This window comes from Rhinolophus sinicus, chromosome 6 (assembly GCF_057876585.1).
Source record: "Rhinolophus sinicus isolate RSI-liver-muscle chromosome 6, RSI-T2T, whole genome shotgun sequence".
Lineage (NCBI taxonomy): Eukaryota > Metazoa > Chordata > Mammalia > Chiroptera > Rhinolophidae > Rhinolophus > Rhinolophus sinicus.
This window is the reverse complement of record NC_142506.1, coordinates 41,091,946-41,111,425: the sequence shown is the minus strand read 5'-3', so window position 1 is coordinate 41,111,425 and position 19,480 is coordinate 41,091,946. Positions and strand designations below refer to the sequence as shown.

Below are 19,480 nucleotides of genomic sequence, written 5' to 3'. Positions count from 1 at the left end.
CTCCTGAGCGCGCGCCATGCTGCTGGGCCGCTCGGGTGGCGAGCATGTCTGCCTGAGCGCCTCCCGCCCGCTCCCCGCCTCCTCCGGACGCCGCTGGTGTGGGCGACGGGCTACTCCTGGCACACAGCGAGGCCCCTTCGCGCCCCCCCAGTGGCTCCACGGGCCTCGGTCACTTCCCTGACTGTGACAGATATCTGGGCGCCCGGGCATCCTGGGACTCCCCAGGCCCCGAACGGCTTTTACCCCGGGCCCCTACCCCAACCCCTCTCATCCCCCATCCCAGCCCCACAACCGCACAGCCCCCCTTGCTGCTGGACTGCCCCCACCTCTCAGGGCCACCGAGGGGGGCGCAGGGTCCTCTCAGTCCCCTCCGGCCCTAGGGACGTGCAACCCAGGCCCTGGCCCTGGCCGGCCCCACCCACTGGCCCAAAGCCAGGGAGAGCCACCCGCGCCACCAGGGTGCAGGAGCTCCGGTCTGCAGCCACCCTTCGTCACAAGCCTTCAGTCTGGGCCCTCGCCCCTCGTCAGCACCCGGAGTCCCGCCCGACCTCCGGTCCCTTCAGTGGCTACACGTCACGTCTCCTGACCCGGGGAGGTGAGAGAGGCCAGAGACGGAGCAAGAGAGTGGCGGAGAGAGACAGACGGGGACTGGGGACAGACTCCCAGAGAGCAGTTTGAGGCTCTGGGCCTCGCGTGGAGGGGTGCTGCGTGGGGGCTGCATGGTCATCAGCTGTGACCGCTTGGCCATCAGCTGTTGCCAGTTGGCCATGGGCCCCCGGAGGTGCTGCGTTGGCCAAGCTAGGAAGCGCGGGTGGTGGACTGCAAATTGCAGAGGGGCGCGGATTGCAGTGGGCCGGCTTGGTGGGTCGACGGTCGGTGTGTCGGTGGGTTGGCAGAGAAACGGCCGACCGGTTGGGGATCGGGCGGCTCCGGCCTGCCGTGTCTCCAAGCCAGCCGCCCGTGAGAAATGGTGCTCTCAGCCCCCTATCCGTGGCTCCGTTGGTGTTCCTTCTTGGCCTCACCATATCCTGCGTTCTTGTGCGGGGACGGGGACTAGAGTCCCCGCAGGACAGGGACCGACAGACAGAACGGGAGGAGGCGTAAGAGGGAGCGAGATGGAAATATACACGTATATGTACACGTATGTATCCCGACATACAGAGAGACATGGACAGAGACAGAAAAAGGGGGCTGGCTCGCGGGAGAGAGCTCCTGAGCGAGAGGCAGAGCCCAACAGGCACGTCACAGAGCCAGAGAGACGTGGGGGGGCCGGGGGGGAGGGACGCACAGGCGGGCACATGGACTGGGACAGACTCGCTGAGGCTGTGTTGAAGTGGCAGCCTCTCCACCGGAGTGTGGTCGTGCCCGGGGCTGGGCTCCACTACAGAGGCAGTGCCCGGGTATTGGCAGTCACCCTTGAAGGCCCCGGGCCAGGCCGGAGGGCCAGTGGGCTCCGAGCCCCGCCCAGGGACCCCCCCCAAGGGAGGAGAGTGGCAGCCCACAGGCACCCTGGTTGTGAGGGTTGTGTGCCTGCGTGCCTGCACTTCCCCTTGTGGTGGTCTCTCCTGGAGTCCAAGGGCGTGCGGTGTGTTTGGGTGCTGCTCCCTCTGTCCCCTGGTTTGACCCGGCTCTTTGTGCCCTGTGTGTTGGGGCCACCACGAACGGCGGGAAGGGAGGGCTCCTGGCTCTTGTGGGCGATGGGAGGGGGCGTGCGGGGGTGTGGGTAGAGGTGCCTGCCGGCGGAGACACAGGCTTGGATAACTGCTGCAGGCTGACGGCCTGCCTCAGCGAAGAGGACTAAGAAGAGGGTGTGGGGTGGAGCCCTGGCCGACGGGCCTGGTGTGCGGCCGGGGCTGCCAGCTTGTAGTGCCGGGTGGCTGACCGGCCTCTGGCCAGGGGGACCTTCGGCTGGCTGGGCGGCTTCAGAGGGGCAAGGGGCGGCAGGGGTTCGGAGGGAGCCACGCCGGGGCGGCGGCGCAAAAGGAGAGGCAAGCAAAAGCCTACAGGTATTCCCAGGCGGTCTCCCATCCAAGTACTAACCAGGCCCCTCCCTGCTTAGCTCCCGAATTCAGAGGAGATCGGGCGCGTTCAGGGTGGTATAGCCGTCGACGCTGGGACCTGGCTCCCCGCGCCCCAAGAGCCTGCTCCCGGACTGCCTCGTGAGCGCGCGCCATGCAGATGCTCCGCTCTGGTGGCGAACATCGACCCGCTGGCCGGCTCCGCCGTCACCGCGTCCCCGTCCAGTCCGGCTCCCCGCCTCCTCCGAATGCCCCTGGCGTGGGCGTCGGGCCACTGCTGGCCCGCAGCGAGGCCACTTCGCGCCACCGGAGGTTCCATGGGACACTGCCATTTCCCTGATGGTGCCAGAAGTCGTGGAACTCTGGCATCCTGGGATTCCCCAGGACCCAGACCGGCATACACCCCGCCCCCCTACCGCCACCAGGTTTACCCCCAACCGCACCCCCAAGACTGGTGGAGGCCTGCACCAGCAGGCAGCCCTGGGCCTGGGAGTTGTGGGAGGACCCCGCGGCGGCGGCGGCGGCGGCGGCGGCGTCCGCGGCGGAGGCAGGGGAGGGTGGCGATGTAGGCAATGGCAACCGCGTGGATGGCTCCAGGGCGGCGATGGCGGCGGCGACAATGGGGGCTTTGACGGTGGGCACTGGGGCGCGGGGAGCGCTGGCGGCGGCGGCGGTGGCGGGAGAGGGCGTGAGGGCGGTGCTGGCGCGGAGGCCGGGAGAGCAGAGGCGGGAGATTGAGGGAGTACGGCAAGGCCGGCGGCTGGGGTGGGGGCGGGGGAGAGGGCGGTGCTGGAGGCGGGGATGGGGAGAGGGGTGATGGCGGCGGCGGCAGCGGGGAGAGCAGAGGAGGCTGAATGAGGGAATATGGCGTTTGCGGCGGCGGGGTCGCGGACTGGGGCGAGTGCAGCGCTGGCGGAGGGGGTGGGGAGCGTGGTGATGGCGGCGGCGGCGGCGGCGGCGCAGAAGCGGGGGCTGATCATGAGCAGCGCTGGCGGCGGAGGAGGCGAGGGAGGGTTGCGAGGTCGGCAATGGCGTCGGCGGCGGCGTTGTGTCGGCGGGGGCAGGGGGGAGGGCAGCGCTGGTGGGGGGTGTGGGAAACGCGGTGATGGCGGGGGCTTTGGTGGTGGCGGCGGGGGCCAGGGCAGCGCTGGTGGCGGCGGCGGCGGCGGTGGCGGCGGTGGCGACCGCCGCTGGGCCAAGGGATCCGGATGACGGCCTGCGGGACCGAAGAGGACGAAGAAGAGGGTGTGGGGGGGAGCACTGGCCGACGGGCCTGGTGTGCCGCCGGGGCTGCCAGCTTGTAGTGCCGGGTGGCTGACCGGCCTCTGGCCAGGGGGACCTTCGGCTGGCTGGGCGGCTGCAGAGGGGCAAGGGGCGGCAGGGGTTCGGAGGGAGCCACGCCGGGGCGGCGATGCAAAAGGAGAGGCGAGCAAAAGCCTACAGGTGTTCCCAGGTGGTCTCCCACCCAAGTACTAACCAGGCCCGACCCTGCTTAGCTTCCGAGTTCAGACGAGATCTGGCGCGTTCAGGGCGGTATGGCCTTAGGCGCTGGACCCGGCTCCCGGCGCTCCAAGAGCCTGCTCCCGACCTGCCTCCTGAGCGCGCGCCATGCTGCTGGGCCGCTCGGGTGGCGAGCATGTCTGCCTGAGCGCCTCCCGCCCGCTCCCCGCCTCCTCCGGACGCCGCTGGTGTGGGCGACGGGCTACTCCTGGCACACAGCGAGGCCCCTTCGCGCCCCCCCAGTGGCTCCACGGGCCTCGGTCACTTCCCTGACTGTGACAGATATCTGGGCGCCCGGGCATCCTGGGACTCCCCAGGCCCCGAACGGCTTTTACCCCGGGCCCCTACCCCAACCCCTCTCATCCCCCATCCCAGCCCCACAACCGCACAGCCCCCCTTGCTGCTGGACTGCCCCCACCTCTCAGGGCCACCGAGGGGGGCGCAGGGTCCTCTCAGTCCCCTCCGGCCCTAGGGACGTGCAACCCAGGCCCTGGCCCTGGCCGGCCCCACCCACTGGCCCAAAGCCAGGGAGAGCCACCCGCGCCACCAGGGTGCAGGAGCTCCGGTCTGCAGCCACCCTTCGTCACAAGCCTTCAGTCTGGGCCCTCGCCCCTCGTCAGCACCCGGAGTCCCGCCCGACCTCCGGTCCCTTCAGTGGCTACACGTCACGTCTCCTGACCCGGGGAGGTGAGAGAGGCCAGAGACGGAGCAAGAGAGTGGCGGAGAGAGACAGACGGGGACTGGGGACAGACTCCCAGAGAGCAGTTTGAGGCTCTGGGCCTCGCGTGGAGGGGTGCTGCGTGGGGGCTGCATGGTCATCAGCTGTGACCGCTTGGCCATCAGCTGTTGCCAGTTGGCCATGGGCCCCCGGAGGTGCTGCGTTGGCCAAGCTAGGAAGCGCGGGTGGTGGACTGCAAATTGCAGAGGGGCGCGGATTGCAGTGGGCCGGCTTGGTGGGTCGACGGTCGGTGTGTCGGTGGGTTGGCAGAGAAACGGCCGACCGGTTGGGGATCGGGCGGCTCCGGCCTGCCGTGTCTCCAAGCCAGCCGCCCGTGAGAAATGGTGCTCTCAGCCCCCTATCCGTGGCTCCGTTGGTGTTCCTTCTTGGCCTCACCATATCCTGCGTTCTTGTGCGGGGACGGGGACTAGAGTCCCCGCAGGACAGGGACCGACAGACAGAACGGGAGGAGGCGTAAGAGGGAGCGAGATGGAAATATACACGTATATGTACACGTATGTATCCCGACATACAGAGAGACATGGACAGAGACAGAAAAAGGGGGCTGGCTCGCGGGAGAGAGCTCCTGAGCGAGAGGCAGAGCCCAACAGGCACGTCACAGAGCCAGAGAGACGTGGGGGGGCCGGGGGGGAGGGACGCACAGGCGGGCACATGGACTGGGACAGACTCGCTGAGGCTGTGTTGAAGTGGCAGCCTCTCCACCGGAGTGTGGTCGTGCCCGGGGCTGGGCTCCACTACAGAGGCAGTGCCCGGGTATTGGCAGTCACCCTTGAAGGCCCCGGGCCAGGCCGGAGGGCCAGTGGGCTCCGAGCCCCGCCCAGGGACCCCCCCCAAGGGAGGAGAGTGGCAGCCCACAGGCACCCTGGTTGTGAGGGTTGTGTGCCTGCGTGCCTGCACTTCCCCTTGTGGTGGTCTCTCCTGGAGTCCAAGGGCGTGCGGTGTGTTTGGGTGCTGCTCCCTCTGTCCCCTGGTTTGACCCGGCTCTTTGTGCCCTGTGTGTTGGGGCCACCACGAACGGCGGGAAGGGAGGGCTCCTGGCTCTTGTGGGCGATGGGAGGGGGCGTGCGGGGGTGTGGGTAGAGGTGCCTGCCGGCGGAGACACAGGCTTGGATAACTGCTGCAGGCTGACGGCCTGCCTCAGCGAAGAGGACTAAGAAGAGGGTGTGGGGTGGAGCCCTGGCCGACGGGCCTGGTGTGCGGCCGGGGCTGCCAGCTTGTAGTGCCGGGTGGCTGACCGGCCTCTGGCCAGGGGGACCTTCGGCTGGCTGGGCGGCTTCAGAGGGGCAAGGGGCGGCAGGGGTTCGGAGGGAGCCACGCCGGGGCGGCGGCGCAAAAGGAGAGGCAAGCAAAAGCCTACAGGTATTCCCAGGCGGTCTCCCATCCAAGTACTAACCAGGCCCCTCCCTGCTTAGCTCCCGAATTCAGAGGAGATCGGGCGCGTTCAGGGTGGTATAGCCGTCGACGCTGGGACCTGGCTCCCCGCGCCCCAAGAGCCTGCTCCCGGACTGCCTCGTGAGCGCGCGCCATGCAGATGCTCCGCTCTGGTGGCGAACATCGACCCGCTGGCCGGCTCCGCCGTCACCGCGTCCCCGTCCAGTCCGGCTCCCCGCCTCCTCCGAATGCCCCTGGCGTGGGCGGCGGGCCACTCCTGGCCCGCAGCGAGGCCACTTCGCGCCACCGGAGGTTCCATGGGACACTGCCATTTCCCTGATGGTGCCAGAAGTCGTGGAACTCTGGCATCCTGGGATTCCCCAGGACCCAGACCGGCATACACCCCGCCCCCCTACCGCCACCAGGTTTACCCCCAACCGCACCCCCAAGACTGGTGGAGGCCTGCACCAGCAGGCAGCCCTGGGCCTGGGAGTTGTGGGAGAACCCCGCGGCGGCGGCGGCGGCGGCGGCGTCCGCGGCGGAGGCAGGGGAGGGTGGCGATGTAGGCAATGGCAACCGCGTGGATGGCTCCAGGGCGGCGATGGCGGCGGCGACAATGGGGGCTTTGACGGTGGGCACTGGGGAGCGGGGAGCGCTGGCGGCGGCGGCGGTGGCGGGAGAGGGCGTGAGGGCGGTGCTGGCGCGGAGGCCGGGAGAGCAGAGGCCGGAGATTGAGGTAGTACGGCAAGGCCGGCGGCTGGGGTGGGGGCGGGGGAGAGGGCGGTGCTGGAGGCGGGGATGGGGAGAGGGGTGATGGCGGCGGCGGCAGCGGGGAGAGCAGAGGAGGCTGAATGAGGGAGTATGGCGTTGGCGGCGGCGGGGTCGCGGACTGGGGCGAGTGCAGCGCTGGCGGAGGGGGTGGGGAGCGTGGTGATGGCGGCGGCGGCGGCGGCGGCGGCGGCGGCGCAGAAGCGGGGGCTGATCATGAGCAGCGCTGGCGGCGGCGGCGGCGAGGGAGGGTTGCGAGGTCGGCAATGGCGTCGGCGGCGGCGTTGTGTCGGCGGGGGCAGGGGGGAGGGCAGCGCTGGTGGGGGGTGTGGGAAACGCGGTGATGGCGGGGGCTTTGGTGGTGGCGGCGGGGGCCAGGGCAGCGCTGGTGGCGGCGGCGGCGGCGGCGGCGGCGGTGGCGACCGCCGCTGGGCCAAGGGATCCGGATGACGGCCTGCGGGACCGAAGAGGACGAAGAAGAGGGTGTGGGGGGGAGCACTGGCCGACGGGCCTGGTGTGCCGCCGGGGCTGCCAGCTTGTAGTGCCGGGTGGCTGACCGGCCTCTGGCCAGGGGGACCTTCGGCTGGCTGGGCGGCTGCAGAGGGGCAAGGGGCGGCAGGGGTTCGGAGGGAGCCACGCCGGGGCGGCGATGCAAAAGGAGAGGCGAGCAAAAGCCTACAGGTGTTCCCAGGTGGTCTCCCACCCAAGTACTAACCAGGCCCGACCCTGCTTAGCTTCCGAGTTCAGACGAGATCTGGCGCGTTCAGGGCGGTATGGCCTTAGGCGCTGGACCCGGCTCCCGGCGCTCCAAGAGCCTGCTCCCGACCTGCCTCCTGAGCGCGCGCCATGCTGCTGGGCCGCTCGGGTGGCGAGCATGTCTGCCTGAGCGCCTCCCGCCCGCTCCCCGCCTCCTCCGGACGCCGCTGGTGTGGGCGACGGGCTACTCCTGGCACACAGCGAGGCCCCTTCGCGCCCCCCCAGTGGCTCCACGGGCCTCGGTCACTTCCCTGACTGTGACAGATATCTGGGCGCCCGGGCATCCTGGGACTCCCCAGGCCCCGAACGGCTTTTACCCCGGGCCCCTACCCCAACCCCTCTCATCCCCCATCCCAGCCCCACAACCGCACAGCCCCCCTTGCTGCTGGACTGCCCCCACCTCTCAGGGCCACCGAGGGGGGCGCAGGGTCCTCTCAGTCCCCTCCGGCCCTAGGGACGTGCAACCCAGGCCCTGGCCCTGGCCGGCCCCACCCACTGGCCCAAAGCCAGGGAGAGCCACCCGCGCCACCAGGGTGCAGGAGCTCCGGTCTGCAGCCACCCTTCGTCACAAGCCTTCAGTCTGGGCCCTCGCCCCTCGTCAGCACCCGGAGTCCCGCCCGACCTCCGGTCCCTTCAGTGGCTACACGTCACGTCTCCTGACCCGGGGAGGTGAGAGAGGCCAGAGACGGAGCAAGAGAGTGGCGGAGAGAGACAGACGGGGACTGGGGACAGACTCCCAGAGAGCAGTTTGAGGCTCTGGGCCTCGCGTGGAGGGGTGCTGCGTGGGGGCTGCATGGTCATCAGCTGTGACCGCTTGGCCATCAGCTGTTGCCAGTTGGCCATGGGCCCCCGGAGGTGCTGCGTTGGCCAAGCTAGGAAGCGCGGGTGGTGGACTGCAAATTGCAGAGGGGCGCGGATTGCAGTGGGCCGGCTTGGTGGGTCGACGGTCGGTGTGTCGGTGGGTTGGCAGAGAAACGGCCGACCGGTTGGGGATCGGGCGGCTCCGGCCTGCCGTGTCTCCAAGCCAGCCGCCCGTGAGAAATGGTGCTCTCAGCCCCCTATCCGTGGCTCCGTTGGTGTTCCTTCTTGGCCTCACCATATCCTGCGTTCTTGTGCGGGGACGGGGACTAGAGTCCCCGCAGGACAGGGACCGACAGACAGAACGGGAGGAGGCGTAAGAGGGAGCGAGATGGAAATATACACGTATATGTACACGTATGTATCCCGACATACAGAGAGACATGGACAGAGACAGAAAAAGGGGGCTGGCTCGCGGGAGAGAGCTCCTGAGCGAGAGGCAGAGCCCAACAGGCACGTCACAGAGCCAGAGAGACGTGGGGGGGCCGGGGGGGAGGGACGCACAGGCGGGCACATGGACTGGGACAGACTCGCTGAGGCTGTGTTGAAGTGGCAGCCTCTCCACCGGAGTGTGGTCGTGCCCGGGGCTGGGCTCCACTACAGAGGCAGTGCCCGGGTATTGGCAGTCACCCTTGAAGGCCCCGGGCCAGGCCGGAGGGCCAGTGGGCTCCGAGCCCCGCCCAGGGACCCCCCCCAAGGGAGGAGAGTGGCAGCCCACAGGCACCCTGGTTGTGAGGGTTGTGTGCCTGCGTGCCTGCACTTCCCCTTGTGGTGGTCTCTCCTGGAGTCCAAGGGCGTGCGGTGTGTTTGGGTGCTGCTCCCTCTGTCCCCTGGTTTGACCCGGCTCTTTGTGCCCTGTGTGTTGGGGCCACCACGAACGGCGGGAAGGGAGGGCTCCTGGCTCTTGTGGGCGATGGGAGGGGGCGTGCGGGGGTGTGGGTAGAGGTGCCTGCCGGCGGAGACACAGGCTTGGATAACTGCTGCAGGCTGACGGCCTGCCTCAGCGAAGAGGACTAAGAAGAGGGTGTGGGGTGGAGCCCTGGCCGACGGGCCTGGTGTGCGGCCGGGGCTGCCAGCTTGTAGTGCCGGGTGGCTGACCGGCCTCTGGCCAGGGGGACCTTCGGCTGGCTGGGCGGCTTCAGAGGGGCAAGGGGCGGCAGGGGTTCGGAGGGAGCCACGCCGGGGCGGCGGCGCAAAAGGAGAGGCAAGCAAAAGCCTACAGGTATTCCCAGGCGGTCTCCCATCCAAGTACTAACCAGGCCCCTCCCTGCTTAGCTCCCGAATTCAGAGGAGATCGGGCGCGTTCAGGGTGGTATAGCCGTCGACGCTGGGACCTGGCTCCCCGCGCCCCAAGAGCCTGCTCCCGGACTGCCTCGTGAGCGCGCGCCATGCAGATGCTCCGCTCTGGTGGCGAACATCGACCCGCTGGCCGGCTCCGCCGTCACCGCGTCCCCGTCCAGTCCGGCTCCCCGCCTCCTCCGAATGCCCCTGGCGTGGGCGTCGGGCCACTGCTGGCCCGCAGCGAGGCCACTTCGCGCCACCGGAGGTTCCATGGGACACTGCCATTTCCCTGATGGTGCCAGAAGTCGTGGAACTCTGGCATCCTGGGATTCCCCAGGACCCAGACCGGCATACACCCCGCCCCCCTACCGCCACCAGGTTTACCCCCAACCGCACCCCCAAGACTGGTGGAGGCCTGCACCAGCAGGCAGCCCTGGGCCTGGGAGTTGTGGGAGGACCCCGCGGCGGCGGCGGCGGCGGCGGCGGCGTCCGCGGCGGAGGCAGGGGAGGGTGGCGATGTAGGCAATGGCAACCGCGTGGATGGCTCCAGGGCGGCGATGGCGGCGGCGACAATGGGGGCTTTGACGGTGGGCACTGGGGCGCGGGGAGCGCTGGCGGCGGCGGCGGTGGCGGGAGAGGGCGTGAGGGCGGTGCTGGCGCGGAGGCCGGGAGAGCAGAGGCGGGAGATTGAGGGAGTACGGCAAGGCCGGCGGCTGGGGTGGGGGCGGGGGAGAGGGCGGTGCTGGAGGCGGGGATGGGGAGAGGGGTGATGGCGGCGGCGGCAGCGGGGAGAGCAGAGGAGGCTGAATGAGGGAATATGGCGTTTGCGGCGGCGGGGTCGCGGACTGGGGCGAGTGCAGCGCTGGCGGAGGGGGTGGGGAGCGTGGTGATGGCGGCGGCGGCGGCGGCGGCGCAGAAGCGGGGGCTGATCATGAGCAGCGCTGGCGGCGGAGGAGGCGAGGGAGGGTTGCGAGGTCGGCAATGGCGTCGGCGGCGGCGTTGTGTCGGCGGGGGCAGGGGGGAGGGCAGCGCTGGTGGGGGGTGTGGGAAACGCGGTGATGGCGGGGGCTTTGGTGGTGGCGGCGGGGGCCAGGGCAGCGCTGGTGGCGGCGGCGGCGGCGGTGGCGGCGGTGGCGACCGCCGCTGGGCCAAGGGATCCGGATGACGGCCTGCGGGACCGAAGAGGACGAAGAAGAGGGTGTGGGGGGGAGCACTGGCCGACGGGCCTGGTGTGCCGCCGGGGCTGCCAGCTTGTAGTGCCGGGTGGCTGACCGGCCTCTGGCCAGGGGGACCTTCGGCTGGCTGGGCGGCTGCAGAGGGGCAAGGGGCGGCAGGGGTTCGGAGGGAGCCACGCCGGGGCGGCGATGCAAAAGGAGAGGCGAGCAAAAGCCTACAGGTGTTCCCAGGTGGTCTCCCACCCAAGTACTAACCAGGCCCGACCCTGCTTAGCTTCCGAGTTCAGACGAGATCTGGCGCGTTCAGGGCGGTATGGCCTTAGGCGCTGGACCCGGCTCCCGGCGCTCCAAGAGCCTGCTCCCGACCTGCCTCCTGAGCGCGCGCCATGCTGCTGGGCCGCTCGGGTGGCGAGCATGTCTGCCTGAGCGCCTCCCGCCCGCTCCCCGCCTCCTCCGGACGCCGCTGGTGTGGGCGACGGGCTACTCCTGGCACACAGCGAGGCCCCTTCGCGCCCCCCCAGTGGCTCCACGGGCCTCGGTCACTTCCCTGACTGTGACAGATATCTGGGCGCCCGGGCATCCTGGGACTCCCCAGGCCCCGAACGGCTTTTACCCCGGGCCCCTACCCCAACCCCTCTCATCCCCCATCCCAGCCCCACAACCGCACAGCCCCCCTTGCTGCTGGACTGCCCCCACCTCTCAGGGCCACCGAGGGGGGCGCAGGGTCCTCTCAGTCCCCTCCGGCCCTAGGGACGTGCAACCCAGGCCCTGGCCCTGGCCGGCCCCACCCACTGGCCCAAAGCCAGGGAGAGCCACCCGCGCCACCAGGGTGCAGGAGCTCCGGTCTGCAGCCACCCTTCGTCACAAGCCTTCAGTCTGGGCCCTCGCCCCTCGTCAGCACCCGGAGTCCCGCCCGACCTCCGGTCCCTTCAGTGGCTACACGTCACGTCTCCTGACCCGGGGAGGTGAGAGAGGCCAGAGACGGAGCAAGAGAGTGGCGGAGAGAGACAGACGGGGACTGGGGACAGACTCCCAGAGAGCAGTTTGAGGCTCTGGGCCTCGCGTGGAGGGGTGCTGCGTGGGGGCTGCATGGTCATCAGCTGTGACCGCTTGGCCATCAGCTGTTGCCAGTTGGCCATGGGCCCCCGGAGGTGCTGCGTTGGCCAAGCTAGGAAGCGCGGGTGGTGGACTGCAAATTGCAGAGGGGCGCGGATTGCAGTGGGCCGGCTTGGTGGGTCGACGGTCGGTGTGTCGGTGGGTTGGCAGAGAAACGGCCGACCGGTTGGGGATCGGGCGGCTCCGGCCTGCCGTGTCTCCAAGCCAGCCGCCCGTGAGAAATGGTGCTCTCAGCCCCCTATCCGTGGCTCCGTTGGTGTTCCTTCTTGGCCTCACCATATCCTGCGTTCTTGTGCGGGGACGGGGACTAGAGTCCCCGCAGGACAGGGACCGACAGACAGAACGGGAGGAGGCGTAAGAGGGAGCGAGATGGAAATATACACGTATATGTACACGTATGTATCCCGACATACAGAGAGACATGGACAGAGACAGAAAAAGGGGGCTGGCTCGCGGGAGAGAGCTCCTGAGCGAGAGGCAGAGCCCAACAGGCACGTCACAGAGCCAGAGAGACGTGGGGGGGCCGGGGGGGAGGGACGCACAGGCGGGCACATGGACTGGGACAGACTCGCTGAGGCTGTGTTGAAGTGGCAGCCTCTCCACCGGAGTGTGGTCGTGCCCGGGGCTGGGCTCCACTACAGAGGCAGTGCCCGGGTATTGGCAGTCACCCTTGAAGGCCCCGGGCCAGGCCGGAGGGCCAGTGGGCTCCGAGCCCCGCCCAGGGACCCCCCCCAAGGGAGGAGAGTGGCAGCCCACAGGCACCCTGGTTGTGAGGGTTGTGTGCCTGCGTGCCTGCACTTCCCCTTGTGGTGGTCTCTCCTGGAGTCCAAGGGCGTGCGGTGTGTTTGGGTGCTGCTCCCTCTGTCCCCTGGTTTGACCCGGCTCTTTGTGCCCTGTGTGTTGGGGCCACCACGAACGGCGGGAAGGGAGGGCTCCTGGCTCTTGTGGGCGATGGGAGGGGGCGTGCGGGGGTGTGGGTAGAGGTGCCTGCCGGCGGAGACACAGGCTTGGATAACTGCTGCAGGCTGACGGCCTGCCTCAGCGAAGAGGACTAAGAAGAGGGTGTGGGGTGGAGCCCTGGCCGACGGGCCTGGTGTGCGGCCGGGGCTGCCAGCTTGTAGTGCCGGGTGGCTGACCGGCCTCTGGCCAGGGGGACCTTCGGCTGGCTGGGCGGCTTCAGAGGGGCAAGGGGCGGCAGGGGTTCGGAGGGAGCCACGCCGGGGCGGCGGCGCAAAAGGAGAGGCAAGCAAAAGCCTACAGGTATTCCCAGGCGGTCTCCCATCCAAGTACTAACCAGGCCCCTCCCTGCTTAGCTCCCGAATTCAGAGGAGATCGGGCGCGTTCAGGGTGGTATAGCCGTCGACGCTGGGACCTGGCTCCCCGCGCCCCAAGAGCCTGCTCCCGGACTGCCTCGTGAGCGCGCGCCATGCAGATGCTCCGCTCTGGTGGCGAACATCGACCCGCTGGCCGGCTCCGCCGTCACCGCGTCCCCGTCCAGTCCGGCTCCCCGCCTCCTCCGAATGCCCCTGGCGTGGGCGGCGGGCCACTCCTGGCCCGCAGCGAGGCCACTTCGCGCCACCGGAGGTTCCATGGGACACTGCCATTTCCCTGATGGTGCCAGAAGTCGTGGAACTCTGGCATCCTGGGATTCCCCAGGACCCAGACCGGCATACACCCCGCCCCCCTACCGCCACCAGGTTTACCCCCAACCGCACCCCCAAGACTGGTGGAGGCCTGCACCAGCAGGCAGCCCTGGGCCTGGGAGTTGTGGGAGAACCCCGCGGCGGCGGCGGCGGCGGCGGCGTCCGCGGCGGAGGCAGGGGAGGGTGGCGATGTAGGCAATGGCAACCGCGTGGATGGCTCCAGGGCGGCGATGGCGGCGGCGACAATGGGGGCTTTGACGGTGGGCACTGGGGAGCGGGGAGCGCTGGCGGCGGCGGCGGTGGCGGGAGAGGGCGTGAGGGCGGTGCTGGCGCGGAGGCCGGGAGAGCAGAGGCCGGAGATTGAGGTAGTACGGCAAGGCCGGCGGCTGGGGTGGGGGCGGGGGAGAGGGCGGTGCTGGAGGCGGGGATGGGGAGAGGGGTGATGGCGGCGGCGGCAGCGGGGAGAGCAGAGGAGGCTGAATGAGGGAGTATGGCGTTGGCGGCGGCGGGGTCGCGGACTGGGGCGAGTGCAGCGCTGGCGGAGGGGGTGGGGAGCGTGGTGATGGCGGCGGCGGCGGCGGCGGCGGCGGCGGCGCAGAAGCGGGGGCTGATCATGAGCAGCGCTGGCGGCGGCGGCGGCGAGGGAGGGTTGCGAGGTCGGCAATGGCGTCGGCGGCGGCGTTGTGTCGGCGGGGGCAGGGGGGAGGGCAGCGCTGGTGGGGGGTGTGGGAAACGCGGTGATGGCGGGGGCTTTGGTGGTGGCGGCGGGGGCCAGGGCAGCGCTGGTGGCGGCGGCGGCGGCGGCGGCGGCGGTGGCGACCGCCGCTGGGCCAAGGGATCCGGATGACGGCCTGCGGGACCGAAGAGGACGAAGAAGAGGGTGTGGGGGGGAGCACTGGCCGACGGGCCTGGTGTGCCGCCGGGGCTGCCAGCTTGTAGTGCCGGGTGGCTGACCGGCCTCTGGCCAGGGGGACCTTCGGCTGGCTGGGCGGCTGCAGAGGGGCAAGGGGCGGCAGGGGTTCGGAGGGAGCCACGCCGGGGCGGCGATGCAAAAGGAGAGGCGAGCAAAAGCCTACAGGTGTTCCCAGGTGGTCTCCCACCCAAGTACTAACCAGGCCCGACCCTGCTTAGCTTCCGAGTTCAGACGAGATCTGGCGCGTTCAGGGCGGTATGGCCTTAGGCGCTGGACCCGGCTCCCGGCGCTCCAAGAGCCTGCTCCCGACCTGCCTCCTGAGCGCGCGCCATGCTGCTGGGCCGCTCGGGTGGCGAGCATGTCTGCCTGAGCGCCTCCCGCCCGCTCCCCGCCTCCTCCGGACGCCGCTGGTGTGGGCGACGGGCTACTCCTGGCACACAGCGAGGCCCCTTCGCGCCCCCCCAGTGGCTCCACGGGCCTCGGTCACTTCCCTGACTGTGACAGATATCTGGGCGCCCGGGCATCCTGGGACTCCCCAGGCCCCGAACGGCTTTTACCCCGGGCCCCTACCCCAACCCCTCTCATCCCCCATCCCAGCCCCACAACCGCACAGCCCCCCTTGCTGCTGGACTGCCCCCACCTCTCAGGGCCACCGAGGGGGGCGCAGGGTCCTCTCAGTCCCCTCCGGCCCTAGGGACGTGCAACCCAGGCCCTGGCCCTGGCCGGCCCCACCCACTGGCCCAAAGCCAGGGAGAGCCACCCGCGCCACCAGGGTGCAGGAGCTCCGGTCTGCAGCCACCCTTCGTCACAAGCCTTCAGTCTGGGCCCTCGCCCCTCGTCAGCACCCGGAGTCCCGCCCGACCTCCGGTCCCTTCAGTGGCTACACGTCACGTCTCCTGACCCGGGGAGGTGAGAGAGGCCAGAGACGGAGCAAGAGAGTGGCGGAGAGAGACAGACGGGGACTGGGGACAGACTCCCAGAGAGCAGTTTGAGGCTCTGGGCCTCGCGTGGAGGGGTGCTGCGTGGGGGCTGCATGGTCATCAGCTGTGACCGCTTGGCCATCAGCTGTTGCCAGTTGGCCATGGGCCCCCGGAGGTGCTGCGTTGGCCAAGCTAGGAAGCGCGGGTGGTGGACTGCAAATTGCAGAGGGGCGCGGATTGCAGTGGGCCGGCTTGGTGGGTCGACGGTCGGTGTGTCGGTGGGTTGGCAGAGAAACGGCCGACCGGTTGGGGATCGGGCGGCTCCGGCCTGCCGTGTCTCCAAGCCAGCCGCCCGTGAGAAATGGTGCTCTCAGCCCCCTATCCGTGGCTCCGTTGGTGTTCCTTCTTGGCCTCACCATATCCTGCGTTCTTGTGCGGGGACGGGGACTAGAGTCCCCGCAGGACAGGGACCGACAGACAGAACGGGAGGAGGCGTAAGAGGGAGCGAGATGGAAATATACACGTATATGTACACGTATGTATCCCGACATACAGAGAGACATGGACAGAGACAGAAAAAGGGGGCTGGCTCGCGGGAGAGAGCTCCTGAGCGAGAGGCAGAGCCCAACAGGCACGTCACAGAGCCAGAGAGACGTGGGGGGGCCGGGGGGGAGGGACGCACAGGCGGGCACATGGACTGGGACAGACTCGCTGAGGCTGTGTTGAAGTGGCAGCCTCTCCACCGGAGTGTGGTCGTGCCCGGGGCTGGGCTCCACTACAGAGGCAGTGCCCGGGTATTGGCAGTCACCCTTGAAGGCCCCGGGCCAGGCCGGAGGGCCAGTGGGCTCCGAGCCCCGCCCAGGGACCCCCCCCAAGGGAGGAGAGTGGCAGCCCACAGGCACCCTGGTTGTGAGGGTTGTGTGCCTGCGTGCCTGCACTTCCCCTTGTGGTGGTCTCTCCTGGAGTCCAAGGGCGTGCGGTGTGTTTGGGTGCTGCTCCCTCTGTCCCCTGGTTTGACCCGGCTCTTTGTGCCCTGTGTGTTGGGGCCACCACGAACGGCGGGAAGGGAGGGCTCCTGGCTCTTGTGGGCGATGGGAGGGGGCGTGCGGGGGTGTGGGTAGAGGTGCCTGCCGGCGGAGACACAGGCTTGGATAACTGCTGCAGGCTGACGGCCTGCCTCAGCGAAGAGGACTAAGAAGAGGGTGTGGGGTGGAGCCCTGGCCGACGGGCCTGGTGTGCGGCCGGGGCTGCCAGCTTGTAGTGCCGGGTGGCTGACCGGCCTCTGGCCAGGGGGACCTTCGGCTGGCTGGGCGGCTTCAGAGGGGCAAGGGGCGGCAGGGGTTCGGAGGGAGCCACGCCGGGGCGGCGGCGCAAAAGGAGAGGCAAGCAAAAGCCTACAGGTATTCCCAGGCGGTCTCCCATCCAAGTACTAACCAGGCCCCTCCCTGCTTAGCTCCCGAATTCAGAGGAGATCGGGCGCGTTCAGGGTGGTATAGCCGTCGACGCTGGGACCTGGCTCCCCGCGCCCCAAGAGCCTGCTCCCGGACTGCCTCGTGAGCGCGCGCCATGCAGATGCTCCGCTCTGGTGGCGAACATCGACCCGCTGGCCGGCTCCGCCGTCACCGCGTCCCCGTCCAGTCCGGCTCCCCGCCTCCTCCGAATGCCCCTGGCGTGGGCGTCGGGCCACTGCTGGCCCGCAGCGAGGCCACTTCGCGCCACCGGAGGTTCCATGGGACACTGCCATTTCCCTGATGGTGCCAGAAGTCGTGGAACTCTGGCATCCTGGGATTCCCCAGGACCCAGACCGGCATACACCCCGCCCCCCTACCGCCACCAGGTTTACCCCCAACCGCACCCCCAAGACTGGTGGAGGCCTGCACCAGCAGGCAGCCCTGGGCCTGGGAGTTGTGGGAGGACCCCGCGGCGGCGGCGGCGGCGGCGGCGGCGTCCGCGGCGGAGGCAGGGGAGGGTGGCGATGTAGGCAATGGCAACCGCGTGGATGGCTCCAGGGCGGCGATGGCGGCGGCGACAATGGGGGCTTTGACGGTGGGCACTGGGGCGCGGGGAGCGCTGGCGGCGGCGGCGGTGGCGGGAGAGGGCGTGAGGGCGGTGCTGGCGCGGAGGCCGGGAGAGCAGAGGCGGGAGATTGAGGGAGTACGGCAAGGCCGGCGGCTGGGGTGGGGGCGGGGGAGAGGGCGGTGCTGGAGGCGGGGATGGGGAGAGGGGTGATGGCGGCGGCGGCAGCGGGGAGAGCAGAGGAGGCTGAATGAGGGAATATGGCGTTTGCGGCGGCGGGGTCGCGGACTGGGGCGAGTGCAGCGCTGGTGGAGGGGGTGGGGAGCGTGGTGATGGCGGCGGCGGCGGCGGCGGCGCAGAAGCGGGGGCTGATCATGAGCAGCGCTGGCGGCGGAGGAGGCGAGGGTGGGTTGCGAGGTCTGCAATGGCGTCGGCGGCGGCGTTGTGTCGGCGGGGGCAGGGGGGAGGGCAGCGCTGGTGGGGGGTGTGGGAAACGCGGTGATGGCGGGGGCTTTGGTGGTGGCGGCGGGGGCCAGGGCAGCGCTGGTGGCGGCGGCGGCGGCGGTGGCGGCGGTGGCGACCGCCGCTGGGCCAAGGGATCCGGATGACGGCCTGCGGGACCGAAGAGGACGAAGAAGAGGGTGTGGGGGGGAGCACTGGCCGACGGGCCTGGTGTGCCGCCGGGGCTGCCAGCTTGTAGTGCCGGGTGGCTGACCGGCCTCTGGCCAGGGGGACCTTCGGCTGGCTGGGCGGCTGCAGAGGGGCAAGGGGCGGCAGGGGTTCGGAGGGAGCCACGCCGGGGCGGCGATGCAAAAGGAGAGGCGAGCAAAAGCCTACAGGTGTTCCCAGGTGGTCTCCCACCCAAGTACTAACCAGGCCCGACCCTGCTTAGCTTCCGAGTTCAGACGAGATCTGGCGCGTTCAGGGCGGTATGGCCTTAGGCGCTGGACCCGGCTCCCGGCGCTCCAAGAGCCTGCTCCCGACCTGCCTCCTGAGCGCGCGCCATGCTGCTGGGCCGCTCGGGTGGCGAGCATGTCTGCCTGAGCGCCTCCCGCCCGCTCCCCGCCTCCTCCGGACGCCGCTGGTGTGGGCGACGGGCTACTCCTGGCACACAGCGAGGCCCCTTCGCGCCCCCCCAGTGGCTCCACGGGCCTCGGTCACTTCCCTGACTGTGACAGATATCTGGGCGCCCGGGCATCCTGGGACTCCCCAGGCCCCGAACGGCTTTTACCCCGGGCCCCTACCCCAACCCCTCTCATCCCCCATCCCAGCCCCACAACCGCACAGCCCCCCTTGCTGCTGGACTGCCCCCACCTCTCAGGGCCACCGAGGGGGGCGCAGGGTCCTCTCAGTCCCCTCCGGCCCTAGGGACGTGCAACCCAGGCCCTGGCCCTGGCCGGCCCCACCCACTGGCCCAAAGCCAGGGAGAGCCACCCGCGCCACCAGGGTGCAGGAGCTCCGGTCTGCAGCCACCCTTCGTCACAAGCCTTCAGTCTGGGCCCTCGCCCCTCGTCAGCACCCGGAGTCCCGCCCGACCTCCGGTCCCTTCAGTGGCTACACGTCACGTCTCCTGACCCGGGGAGGTGAGAGAGGCCAGAGACGGAGCAAGAGAGTGGCGGAGAGAGACAGACGGGGACTGGGGACAGACTCCCAGAGAGCAGTTTGAGGCTCTGGGCCTCGCGTGGAGGGGTGCTGCGTGGGGGCTGCATGGTCATCAGCTGTGACCGCTTGGCCATCAGCTGTTGCCAGTTGGCCATGGGCCCCCGGAGGTGCTGCGTTGGCCAAGCTAGGAAGCGCGGGTGGTGGACTGCAAATTGCAGAGGGGCGCGGATTGCAGTGGGCCGGCTTGGTGGGTCGACGGTCGGTGTGTCGGTGGGTTGGCAGAGAAACGGCCGACCGGTTGGGGATCGGGCGGCTCCGGCCTGCCGTGTCTCCAAGCCAGCCGCCCGTGAGAAATGGTGCTCTCAGCCCCCTATCCGTGGCTCCGTTGGTGTTCCTTCTTGGCCTCACCATATCCTGCGTTCTTGTGCGGGGACGGGGACTAGAGTCCCCGCAGGACAGGGACCGACAGACAGAACGGGAGGAGGCGTAAGAGGGAGCGAGATGGAAATATACACGTATATGTACACGTATGTATCCCGACATACAGAGAGACATGGACAGAGACAGAAAAAGGGGGCTGGCTCGCGGGAGAGAGCTCCTGAGCGAGAGGCAGAGCCCAACAGGCACGTCACAGAGCCAGAGAGACGTGGGGGGGCCGGGGGGGAGGGACGCACAGGCGGGCACATGGACTGGGACAGACTCGCTGAGGCTGTGTTGAAGTGGCAGCCTCTCCACCGGAGTGTGGTCGTGCCCGGGGCTGGGCTCCACTACAGAGGCAGTGCCCGGGTATTGGCAGTCACCCTT

At 69.6% G+C, this 19,480-nt stretch overlaps 10 pseudogenes; all 10 read right to left on the bottom strand.

Annotated features, from left to right (window-relative positions):
* Nucleotides 1-1,990: 1,990 nt before the first annotated feature.
* Nucleotides 1,991-2,110, bottom strand: LOC148757885 (5S ribosomal RNA; annotated as a pseudogene).
* Nucleotides 2,111-3,445: 1,335 nt separating this feature from the next.
* On the bottom strand, nt 3,446-3,565 carry LOC148757884 (5S ribosomal RNA; annotated as a pseudogene).
* Nucleotides 3,566-5,600: 2,035 nt separating this feature from the next.
* Nucleotides 5,601-5,720, bottom strand: LOC148757883 (5S ribosomal RNA; annotated as a pseudogene).
* A 1,341-nt stretch (nt 5,721-7,061) lies between these two features.
* On the bottom strand, nt 7,062-7,181 carry LOC148757882 (5S ribosomal RNA; annotated as a pseudogene).
* Nucleotides 7,182-9,216: 2,035 nt separating this feature from the next.
* Nucleotides 9,217-9,336, bottom strand: LOC148757881 (5S ribosomal RNA; annotated as a pseudogene).
* Nucleotides 9,337-10,671: 1,335 nt separating this feature from the next.
* LOC148757880 (5S ribosomal RNA) lies at nt 10,672-10,791 on the bottom strand (annotated as a pseudogene).
* Nucleotides 10,792-12,826: 2,035 nt separating this feature from the next.
* On the bottom strand, nt 12,827-12,946 carry LOC148757879 (5S ribosomal RNA; annotated as a pseudogene).
* A 1,341-nt stretch (nt 12,947-14,287) lies between these two features.
* On the bottom strand, nt 14,288-14,407 carry LOC148757878 (5S ribosomal RNA; annotated as a pseudogene).
* A 2,035-nt stretch (nt 14,408-16,442) lies between these two features.
* Nucleotides 16,443-16,562, bottom strand: LOC148757877 (5S ribosomal RNA; annotated as a pseudogene).
* Nucleotides 16,563-17,897: 1,335 nt separating this feature from the next.
* LOC148757876 (5S ribosomal RNA) lies at nt 17,898-18,017 on the bottom strand (annotated as a pseudogene).
* Between the last annotated feature and the right edge of the window lie 1,463 nt (nt 18,018-19,480).